Source organism: Peromyscus californicus, unplaced genomic scaffold (assembly GCF_007827085.1).
Source record: "Peromyscus californicus insignis strain IS unplaced genomic scaffold, ASM782708v3 Scaffold_13__1_contigs__length_99412109, whole genome shotgun sequence".
Lineage (NCBI taxonomy): Eukaryota > Metazoa > Chordata > Mammalia > Rodentia > Cricetidae > Peromyscus > Peromyscus californicus.
In genome coordinates this window covers 86362010-86374383 of record NW_026294424.1, presented here as the reverse complement: position 1 = coordinate 86374383, position 12374 = coordinate 86362010, and positions in this window count along the sequence as shown.

The window sequence follows — 12374 nt, the reverse complement described above, 5'->3', positions numbered from 1 at the left end:
ATATTTATTGGTAATATTTATTCCTGTGCCATTGTATGTTGGAAGTATGTGATTTGCCTTTTGATTTCCTGAGGGTTACAGTTAAGAGATTGCCTTGAGTTTCAGAAGGGACTTTTGATGTTTAAACAATCTTGAGACTGTGAAAGGCTATAGAGACTTTTGAAGTTAGATTAAATGTATTTTGCATTAAGGCTACAAGCCTATGGGGGCTAGGGAGTGGAATGTGGGGGTTTGAAAGAGAATGGTCCCCATAGGCTCATATATTTGAAGGCTTGGTCCTTCATTGGTGGAACTGTTTTGGAAAGGATTAGGAGGTGTGGCCTTGTTGAAGGAGCTGTGTCACTGGGGGTGGGCTGTGAGGTTTCAGAAGCCCACACCAGGCCTAGTCTCACTCTATGTCCAACTTACAGATCCGGATGCAAGCTCTCAGCTTCTGCTCCAGCACCATGGCTGCCTGCCTGCCTGCCACCATGCTCCCTACCACAATGGCCATGGACTCACCCTCTAAAACTGTAAAATCCCCGTTAAATGCTTTTCTTCTTTAAGTTGCTTTGATTGTGGTGCTTTGTCGTGGCAGTAGAAAAGTGACAAAGATATTGAATATGTTGAGTAGTAATATGTCTGCTGGTAGCCCATCTACCCCATCCTTATAGATGATATGCTCTCTTAACCACCCTGAGATTCAGCTCCCTTGCCTTGGTGTCATGCTGTCCCTGTTGCTCATTATGCCTGCCTTCCTCTTGGTGGTTAATTCTGTTGCCTCATTTCTCTTATTTCTGGAATGTGTCATACCACGCTTCACCCAGAAGCACAGTTCTGTAATGAACTCTCCTGCGGTGTGTTCTGACCTATAGAGGAGAGTCATTCAGTGATGTGAGAGGCTTTCTCAGCAGCAGCCCATAGCTTTTTTTTTTTTTTCAGATTGAATACTCTCAGAACCTTCTCCCTAAGTGATTTGTGTGATGGATTTTTCTGTATGCTGTTTCCATTCCAGCTTGCCTACTTTTATGAACTTTTGATCCTTGCTTTCACAGTAGGCCACGGCAGTTCTAGAATTCCTACTGCATCTAGAAATGTGGAGGGTAATAGCTGCAGCATGGCAGAAGAGGTCACTGGACTCCCTTTCTACATCCCTGCAGATGCACCAAGTGTCCCAGTCCATGGGTCGTCTCTACCTGAGAGACCCCCACACACCAGGCAAGTGAGAACTGTTGAGTGGGTCACAAGAGCAGAGACATGTCAAGACAGACTCTGCCCTAGACACTTCCCCACACATTTGGAAAATCCCCAGCACTCAGCTTCTCCCTGAGGTGAGAGACTGGACTATACACACAGCACCCTATCTCCGAGGGTCTCTATGGTTTGACACCTCTCTCACTGACCTTGAGAAGTCAAGAAGGTGAGGCATATGGGAATGTTGCCACCATAATGATCGGCAACTACTTCCAGATGCTTCGCTCCCCATGTGGGGGCAGAGAAGGGCTCAAAACTCAGAAGTTCCAGTCTGTCTGGAAAGGATTCCCCACACACAACTGTTGTTATTGACAGTCAAACGTCAACCCCGTTTGTATCAGGGGAAGGCTGGACAGGCAAACAGAGACTTCTGGAAGCTTGAGTGAGAAGTTAGAACTTCCTGGGCCTTCACGCTCACGGTCTTACTTTCACTACCAAGGTAGAAGGCACTGGAAAACACGCTCATGACTCTTACTTTTCCAGGTTCTACCTTAACCGCCTTGGGATGCTGACAGGCCCTAATTTGGGACTTATCAAAAACAGAAACAGAAGGATCTAGGAAGCATGTGAGACCTCTCTCCATTCTCCTGCGCTGAGACTGGACTGACAAGATTGCCAGCAAACCCTGGACATTCACTGTGTGTAAACAAACAGGGACAGGGGAATAGAGAAATAAAGAAACGCGTTCCAAAGAAAAGCAAGCAAATTCCTACAAATTGACCTTGGTGAAAAAGACATGTCACTGGCCAAATTAAAAAAAAAAAAAAGAAAAGAAAAAAAAGGACCTAAAAAAATGAACACAAAGTGTAAACGAATCCCAAACAGAAACTGCAGATCTGAAAACATTACAACTGAAGTGAAGGCTGAGGGTCTCTACACAGAAGCAAGCTGAAGGAAGGACCGCTGGACTCAAGGATAAGTCTCCAGGAAACACTGGTTCTGAGCAGCAAGGAGAGAGAGAGAGAGAGAGAGAGAGAGAAGAAAAGAGTGAAGGTAGCTGAAGGGACTTGTAGAACACCATCAAGTGAAAGATGTGTCCAGAAAGAACTAGAAAGGAGAAAACAGGAGGGCCAGAAAACACATTCAGAGAAGCAATTCTACAAAACCTGGGAAGCCTAGCCATGGTGTTAATGCCTGCCATGCCAGTCTTGGGAGGCTGAGGGAGGAGGACTGTTAGGGGTTCTAGGCCATCCTGGATTACCTAGTGAGTACCCGGCTATCCCGGGCTGTGGAAGAGGTTGGGGGAAGAGCAGGAGGGAAGATGTCCAATAAACAACCTAATGTATCCTCACTGACTCTAGAAAAACTAAATTTCAGCTTAATGGAAGGAAAAGACAATTGTAAAAACGGAGATATGTGAAGCAGGCTGGAGACCTGATAATAGAGGAGACCAACCAAACTGAGTGGCTGTGTGCAAACATGGACAAGACAGACAAACCTCTGTCCCAATTACGAGAAAAGGAGAGGAGACGCCAACTCAGAAAGGAGGTTTTGTGCCTCCTCCGCTGCTGCAGAGATGCCGAGGACCGTGAGAGGCAGCTACAGTTGGATGTAATTAGATACCCTAGCAGAAATGGATGACAACCTGGAGAGGCAGGACATACAAAGACAGAGTTATAAGACAGAAAACATGAACAGACCACTGAGAGAGAGGGGTTCTATCAGTAAGAAAGTCTCCCATCTGGGCTGGAGGGATGGCTCATCAGTTAGAGCATGGCCTGCTCTTCCAGAAGAGACAAGTTTGGTTCCTAGCACTCACATCAGTGGCTTGGAACAGACGGCAACTCCAGCTCCAGGGGATCTGACACCTTATTCTGGACTCCGTGGGCATCTAAAGTCACATGTGTGCTTGTGTATGCATCCTATACACATACATAATTTTAAAAATATTTTCAAAGGTTTCCTATCAAAGAAAATATCCAGGAAAGGATTCACTCCTGGCTTATAAAATGTTGAGAGAAGCAATGTAACTCCTTCTCAGTCTCTTCTAAAAGTTTGCAGTGGGAGCTGGAGAGAAGGCAGGGTGGTTAAGAGCACTGGCTGCTCTTCCAGAGGAGCCGGGTTCGACTCCCAGCACCACATGGCAGCTCCCAGTTCTCTGTAACTTTAGTCCCAGGGGTTCCGATGCCGTCTTCTGGGGGCACCAGGCATGCACATAGTGCACAGACATGCATGCTGGCAAAATACACATGAATACCCATGCAAATAAAGTAAACAGACGAAAAACCCTGTACCCCAAGGAAGAGCTTCCATATTGATGAGCCCCAGCTATCCCATCTCACATCCTCTCACCCCTTGGATTGGCATGCCTATGCTTTCACATGTACCCTATCTGACTTGGCTGGTCCATGCTAACCAGGTCCTCTCGGTCTTCTGGGGAGTGGAGCCTTTTCTTCCCCGACAGGCCCAGCACTTGTGCTATGAGCCACTCTTCCTAGTCACCAGGTGGTCAAAATGAGCAATGGGACAGAAGCCAAAGGAGCCTGAGGTGCAGCAGCACCCACAATGCTATTCAAGTCTGCACCATTACAGCCCAAGTGGAGTCTGGGGATTCAGTGTCTTCAAGAGCATAATCTCAAAGGCGTGGTTCAATCCCATCTAATTCCTTTCCAGTCAGGGTCCTGGCTAGGATGACAGTCCAACCGGATTAAACAGATTAAACCCTGAATCTGTCTTCATATTTCCGGCTCTGTGTCAGGAGAGAGGAGAGTCTCATAGTGGACTTCAAGAAGGCCTGTGGCTCCACAGTTTGTCTGAGTCTGCTCAGTCTGTAGTGGGTGGCTTATGGGCAACAGGGATCCATTCCTCACTGTTTTAGAGACTGTTATGTCTAATATCAAGGAGGCATCAGTCTGTGTCAGAGGGTCCACTTCCTCTTAGGTAAGCTATCTTCTCATTATAAATGCTTTCAAGTCTCAATGGGCCTAAAAGCTCTGTGGGGCCTCTTATTAGGGCACTAATTTCATTCCCAAGGGCACCACCCCCATGACCTAATTATCTTCCTAAGCCCCCATTTTCTAATGCCATTACCATGGGGATTGGATCTGCACATAAGAATTTAAGAGGTATATGAGTGTTGAGTCACAACACAATCTTTAATGGCCAACAAATCATTTTTTACTTTCCATTATCTTTTTTTTTTTTTTTTCTGAAACACCTAATACCTCCAGAAATGGCCACCTGGTTTCATTTATTTTTTTCCTCAGAGTAACCAGTCCTCCAATTCCCCAAGCACTTGATACGTTGCACCTGCTGGCACCTTACCTTTTGCCATTTGTCACTCACCTCAGTGAACAGTTTATACTGCCATCTGTGCAGGGGCTGAGCCCTCAGACCCACCCTTGCAGGCTAGGTTCCCTGGCAAGCATACCGATGCAGGGCTTAGTAAGCAGAGGGTAACGAGGGAGTGTTCTCTGGTGTAGCTCCTTTGGGGAAGGAAAGGCAGCTGATTAGGAGAAGGCAGCCATAGCAAAGGCCTTGGGGAGTTGAGGGAGAACTGAAGCTAAGGAGCTGTTCAGATTTGACTGAAGTTCAAGGGAGGGCTGGGGCAGCATGCCTTCACATCAAACACTCTTGTGTACAGGCTACTGGCAGAAAGCACATGTAACTGGGGCCCAAATCAATTTCCAGAGTGCCCCAGCTGCTGCCAGCCGCATGCCCAGTAGCTGGGGGAGTAGGTGCCTCATTCCTGAAGGCATGTCTGGTCACTCAACACATCCTCCTGTTATGGAATAATCTTTTTGTGCACTGTGAAGATGTGTCTTTGCCAAGGCTCCTTCTGATTGGTTTAATAAAAGAGAGCCGACTGGCCGGTAACTAGGCAGGAGGTATAGGTGGGACAGTAAGACACAAAGGACACAGAGGAAGAGAAAGGGTGGAGTTTCGGGGGTCTCAAGAGCAGACGCAGAGATAAACAAGATGAACATGCTGTGTTGAAAGACGGTGCCAACCCATGGCAGAATGTAGATAGGAAATGCAGGTTAATTTAAAATGTAAAAGTTACCTAGTAACAAGCCTGAGCTATGGGCCGAGCATTTGTAATTAATAATAAGACTTGGCTATTGGGGAGTGGCTGCTGGGACACAGAGAAACTCTGCCTAGGTCTTCCAGCATTCTTTGTCACTTCCAGATCTCCACTGCAGTCTTAGGCCACCTCTAGAATGAGTATGCTCACCCACATCCTTGAATCATGGTTCACGTCTAGAGAGTCCCAAACCAAGGCTGCTTCCAGGGGACCGAACAGTTTTTAGACAGGTATTTGAATCGCAATATTTACTAAATATGGGTACTGGAACTTTAAGGTCATCCAATTATTCAGGGGAAATCGAGGTACTTAGTACTTTCTTGAGCTTCTTAGTATCATTAATAAAAGAATTTAATGACGGGTCAAATAGAAGCTCAAGGATAATTTTATTAGAGTTTAGAAAGAAAACCCCACAGCAGACAAACTGCAAATCCTGGCAGATACCTGGAGGAGGAGGACGGAAGAAAGAAGGAAAACATGGCCATGCCACGTAAGCTGGCACGAAGGTCAGACACGTGGTAGACAAGCAACTAATGGTGGGGAGGGAGGTCTAAAGGAAAAGGAAGGAAGTGTTCAGGGGAAGCCTGAAATGTCAAGGAAAACATGCTTAGAAAAGAGATCAAAAGAGGACAATGAAAAATACTCAGAAAAGCAGGCAGACTCACAAGCTTTACGGCTGTGGCCCAGTGAACCACTGCCCCAGGGTTGGAGGATTCTGGGAAGGAAAAGTTGAGTATCTCATTAAAGGACTAACCATCGGCCCAGCTCTTTAGCATGGCCTGCCTTCCCAGGGGTGGTCTTTGGGCAAAACTAGAATGTTAGGTCTCCACTTGGGCCGGAGATTCTGTTGTTGACCAGGAAATTTTCACTCTAATATCCAGTGCTAGTTAACATTTGGGGTGTTCTGCGGTGACTTACACTCTCACTTTGCTCACATCTAAAAGGACATCTGACTGGGTGATTCATCCCAAGCTTACCTCCCAGCCCCAGGAGTCTACACACTCCTTTTCCAGCTCAGTCCTATGCAGGTCCTGACCCTGGTTGGTCATGGGGCTTTGTGTCTATTGGCGGAAGGCTGAGATAAGAAGCAGGATTAGCTTCGGGGCCCTTTGGTTAGAGTACAGACAACAACCACGCTGTCATTTTTGCCTTCAGCAAAATGTAGCACTGCATCTCTCCCTCAGCCCCTCGAAGGCTGGACGAATGCTTCTAGCCAACTACTCAGATTGTACAGTGCGTCCCAAGCTTGTAGAGCATGTCTGCATTTCTGTTATTAATTTACGATGACTAAAGTATTGCCTCCCTGCCCACCCCACCCCACCCCCCAAAAAAACAACCTCAGATTTTGGCCAAAGTTTTCCCCAAAGTTTCATAAATTCTTCACTTTGAAGTGGAGGGGTGATCTTAAGAGTCAAGGCCAGCCCAGAGGCTGCAGTTTGGTTTGGAAGACAGTCCAGAATGCAAAACCAGAACACACAGACAATGGAGAGAGCGGAAAGAAAGTTGGAAGACTTCCTCAATTTTAATCTTCCTTGGAATTTTAGCTTTCCTTGGGCCTCAGAGGGACATTCAAGGTCCCTGTCAGTCAGTAGGCTTTGGAACTGGCCAGAGTTTCCAGAAGTCACAGGTCTACAAAGAAAGTTGAACCTCTGCCCTGTCTGTCACAAGGCCCCACAGCAACTAGAGATGGACAAGTCGGCCTCAGTGAGCTGACAGGGGACTGCCCACTCAGTTAGCAGGTCCCACACTCTTCAGTCTGTCTAAGAAGTAATTAGAGGGGGGAGTCATCCGTTTCATTAATCCTCCAGCAATAGCTGGATGATAACAGGGAACATATAAATTAGGAAGGTTCCTTGGTTTTTAAGAGGCAGGAAAAACAAAACAAAAACTCAAACCCCAAAACGACAAACAAACAAACAAAAATCCAAGGACGTGAATCCAGGTTGTACTACCTGTGGCCAAGTTAATCCTGTTCACCCTGGTTTACACTCCCACCTCTTACCCCAATTGACGTTTTCAGTGTCGTTCACTCCCACGAAGTGTGTGTCCGTACGTAAGGTTATCACAGTGAGAGAATGTGGAGAAAGGGCTTCAGTTGAAACAACAATCACACAGAAAGGTGGGCTGGATAGTTTGTAAATGGAAGTTTGGGAGTTGATGCCAGCTGGGGACTCTGTAAAGGGTGAAATTGTTAAGCAAAATAAAAGATGTTTTTTCTTAACGTGTGGTCGCTTCCCGGGGACGCCAGTTGTTCCTGACTGACAGGGACACCCACGCCCTGGAGGAGCCCTCACTGAAATCAGCACGCCGCTCTTTGCTCACTGTCAGTCTTACTTCTTATAGGAGGTGGAGGCAGCAAGGGAAGGACATGCAAATGAAACAAATGTGTGTGTGTGTGTGTGTGTGTGTGTGTGTGTGTGCGCGCACATGTGCATGCATGTGTGTATGCACATGTGCATGCATGAGTGAGTGTGTGTGTGCACATGTGCGTGCATGAGTGTGTGTGTGTGTGTTGTGATGATTCACTCTAGAAGCCAGGAATGGCACCTGCCATTTGGTACAGAGTACTTTAGAAATGCTAATTTTACTATTGAATAATAGGTCTCCGCTTACTTGAACTTTTGACAATTATTCCCCATCTAATTTTAGAGCTAGCACAAAGGAAAATCTTTTTTTAGCTTGGCACCTGGCAGTGGACAATGAACTGGTATTAATCTCCTTAAAGGGAGGAATTAGGTCTCAGCTGAAGGTGGCCCATGGTCATATTTCCTTCGTTCCTCTTGTCTCTTCTGGGAGCCTGGTTTCCAGCTCCCATCTCCCTGGTCCTCATGATAAGGGCTGATGAGCCGGATGTTCTAACAATTATGCCACTTACCACTGGATGCCAGCAGAGGACTGTAGACTGAACTTGGGGTTGCCTGTGGCATTTCTAGAAGACCAGAGGAACAGCACGAGGAGCTGAAGAATAATCCCAGCTCTCTAGAATGTCTGTGTCCCAGCCCTGATGTCACATTACAAGATGCTGATATTCTTTTCATCTGCAAGTGTAATAATTATGACACTCAGACTGGAGCCAGCCTGGCCGGGTCGTTCCTTGACTTGGACTGCTGTGATGTGCATGTCCGTGGCCCTCTAGTTAAGCTTTGATCTCACTTCCGGACCCTGAAGGTGGGCTTGAAGGGTTCTATGTGGCCACATAGTAAATCGCTCCTTTCTGGTTTCCACTATAAGTCTGGCTCCTTCAATAAGCTTCTTGAGGACAAGTGGTTGGACCTGTCTTGGGGCACAGGCTGTGACTCCTAGGTCTGATAACAATGTGACTTAATTATATTTGAGTTAGTCATAGAGATAGCAGGACCAGATCTCTAAAAACATTTTTATTGTACTGTATGTGTGTGGATATGCTTGTGGCATGGTGTGTAACATGGAGGATGGAGGAGCTGGTTGTCTCCTTCTACCGTGTGCATCAGGGATTGAACTTAGGTTGTAAGGCTTGGCCATTAGTTGTCTTTACTTGCTGAGCCGTCTGTCCTGTCCACAGAACCAAATTTTGATTCAGTCTTCTCCCGTCCATCTTTTCTTCATCTGGCTGCAAGCCTACCTGGAGGGATTACGTTTGGTCCTGGGAATCGCTTGCATGTGGTGCTTTGCAGCGAGAAGTACGGAAGACATAAAAAAAGAAAAGAGAAAACACTGGGGCAAAGGCTTTTCAGTGTCGGCACATAGAAACCATCTGGGAAATTAAAACTGCAGGGTTTTGGTTTCAGGGTTAGCTATCAAACTCAAACACTAGTGAGAATTCTGGTTTGGCAGGTGACAGCCTGAACTTCTGAATTTGGCTATTCCCAGAAAGGAGTCACAGGATTTACTTGTCTGCGGCCCTGGGGAGACACTTTTAGGGATTTGACTAAATAGGAGGGCAAGAGGGGGAATGTGTGCTCCACATAAAGCTACCTGCTCCAGGGCCTCCTTCTTCAATTTGAACGCATTTCCCCAGTAGGCCACCAGAGGACAGTAAAGAACCTCTTGTAATCACAGCCTTGTGAAGTTTACCTAAAATCTCTCTACAGGTAGGAAGCAGTTGACATCTGGGTTGAGGAGAAGCAGGATTGTTCAGGTTATTCATTTAGGGTACCAACAAGAAAAGAGAGTCTCAGCTGAGACTTTAAAAGGAATACGTGAAGGATCCAGCAGAGGCATGGGCAGCTTCACGCAGCAGGCAAGAAACCCGGATGCATCTAGTCAGGCCTAAAGGAGACATGAGGAAGGGCATTTCAGAGCTAGGTGATTGCCTGACAGGAACTACAATCATTGATGAAACAGCCATGACCACAAGTACATATCAATAGGGAAGGAAGGAATAAATTCCTCCGTCCCCGCTTCCTCCCATCTTCTGTCCATTCTCCCCAACCCCATCATTGCCCAAATACTCAGAAGTGGGGAGGAACTGAAGAGTCTGGAGCCTAGATCCTGTGTCAGGAAGAGCTGCAGCTCTGTGGGGACAACATCATGAGAAATCAGAAAGAATGCTGTCAACGAGATATCACTTGGAACGCTTATCCCTCCTCAGTGGGACACATGATAACGAAAGCATCTGAAAGTGTCATTATTATTAAAGATGATAACCATCTGGGCCATGAGTTGGCACAGTGAGTAAAGACACTTATCACATAGGCCTGATGGCCCGAGTTTGATCTCTTGAACCCACAGTGGAAAGAGAGAAGGGACCCCTGAAAGCTGTCTTCTGACCCCCACCAAGCATAGTAGTACGCATACCCACCACCACATTAATTACATAGAATATTACTTTAGAAAATCACAACAGCTGTACTTGGGACGCAGGGCGTTCAGAATAACAACTGAGATTGGGCATTGGAAGATGCCTGCTAAGATTCAGCTACCGCAGCTGCTATTCACTGTCTGTGCGGCTTTGGGGAGGTTCCTTAATATCTGTGAACATTAGTTTTCTTATATGTTCCTTGCTGAGTATTTGGTCAATGGGGAGAATGGATAGAAAATGGGAGGAAGGGGGGAATGGAGGAATGTATTCCTTCTTTCCCTGTTGATATGTACTTGTGGTCATGGCTGTTCCATTAATGATTGAGGTTCCTGTCAGGCAATCTTCTAGCTCTCAAATGCCCTTCTTCATGTCTCCTTTAGGCTTGAGTAGAAGCACCTGAGTTCCTTGCTTGCTGCGTGAAGTTGCCCATGCCTCTGCTGGACCCTTCACTCATTCTCTTTAAGTCTCTTGTTTCTTGTTTGTATCCTAAATGATATTACTTAAGAGTTTAATAAATGTTAGTCATCTTAGCTTTATGATAAATGCATTCACATTGATTTTGCTTTTTCCTGTAATATATCATAGTGCCTTAATCCCATGACATAATTGCAGTGGAATTTAACTGGGAGGTCTCAGCATTATATCATTACATTAAATTTCAATGACAGTTATCTGCCAGATGCTCACATGCACAAGGGTTGTTAGAAACATGGGGTTAGGTTGTACTGTTTGCTATTCACATGTCCCAAGTAATACAGAACAAAATGTGTCCTAAATATTTTAAACAAACACATGTTATACAAGATGTTTTAATTATGTACAAGTGTCGCTTACTGAATACCTTGGTCTATGTCTGCAGGAGACAAATAAGTCTATCTTCTGACTCCCACCAGGCATAGTGGTATGCATGCCCACCACCACATTAATTACATAGAATATTATTTTAGAAAATCACAACAGTTGTACTTGGGACACAGGGTGTTCAGAATAACAACTGAGATTGGGCATTGGAAGATGCCTGCTAAGATTCAGCTACCGCAGCTGCTTGCTGTCTCCAACAGGTTTGCAATCCACCTAGAAAAATCAGACAAAATCAGAAAACATAATGATGAGTGAGGCTGTAAGGCATTCATCATTCGCATACTTGTTCAATAAATATTTGTTGAACATCTATAAGTTCCAGGCTGTAATTGAGGCTAAGATTCAGGGATGGGCAAAACTAGCTATGGAGTGGCTTTGCCTTTAAGGAATAACCTAATGGGGAGACGGATGGGAGTTAGGTGGTCATACCAGTGATGGCGATGGAGGTCACCGATTATGTGTGTGGCAGCACATCCGAAGGAAGCTGATCCAGGCTGACGGGCGTGGAAGGCCTCTCTGAGGAAGCAATCCTTGAGAAACCCCAGCCTGCAGGGATGCTAGGGTGCACTAAAGAGGGGTACCAGAGGAAGGCAGCTTTTAAGCTATCCAGTCTAGATGAAACTTGATCTTAGACTAGGGTGTGGTAAAGCTGGAAAATAGGGAGTGGGAAGAGGAATGTATACGGAAATGGTCTTCAGATTTTTGTGACAGACGAGAGATGGAGCTCTTGGTGAGAGAGATCTGGAAATGAGCCCCAGTTTTCAACTTTGCACAGTTAAACAAGCTGTGGACATCCTCAGTGTGGGGCGTACTAGAACTGGGCCTCACTGGAATCCAGTCATTGATTTCGGTCCTTGACGTTGAGTTCTGGGTAGCTTCATAAAATCCAGAGCAGGGATAGAAGGGTCACTCGGATGTAGCGGGATGCGGTGAACGTGGGATGGAAGACAGAATGGAACCAAATGCTTCCACGACAGTGAAGTCTGTAGTCTAGTTGTTTCTTGGGAAGAAAGTGTCCGAAAGGGGCTAAGAAAAGTTAGATGTTGAGAGGCTGGAGAGAAAACGGTGAACCAGAAAGCGAGTCCGAGAAGGCCAGAGAGAAGAAGGAACCTGAAGTGCGGTGGTCTGAGAAGGCCAGAGAGAAGAAGGAACCTGAAGTGCCGTAGTCTGAGTGCCAAGGGAGAGATTTTGGCTGTGGACTGATGGTTTCCCAGACACTATTGGGGTCCCTAAAAGAAGCACAAACTACTGACTCTCCTTGGCAACTCTAGCAGTTTTATTATCATTTCAAACTCTTTATCCTTCTCTGTACCCACACTCCCTTCCACGTGGCTGTGCAGTTATATTAGAACCAAATTGGGTCAGAGGTTTACTTTATCTTTGGCATGACTGGCTAAGCATGGTGGCCATAGGTAGTAACCTATTGTGTATACCTGATTTGCTAAAAGGGTCGACTTTAAAGGTTCTCAGCTCAAA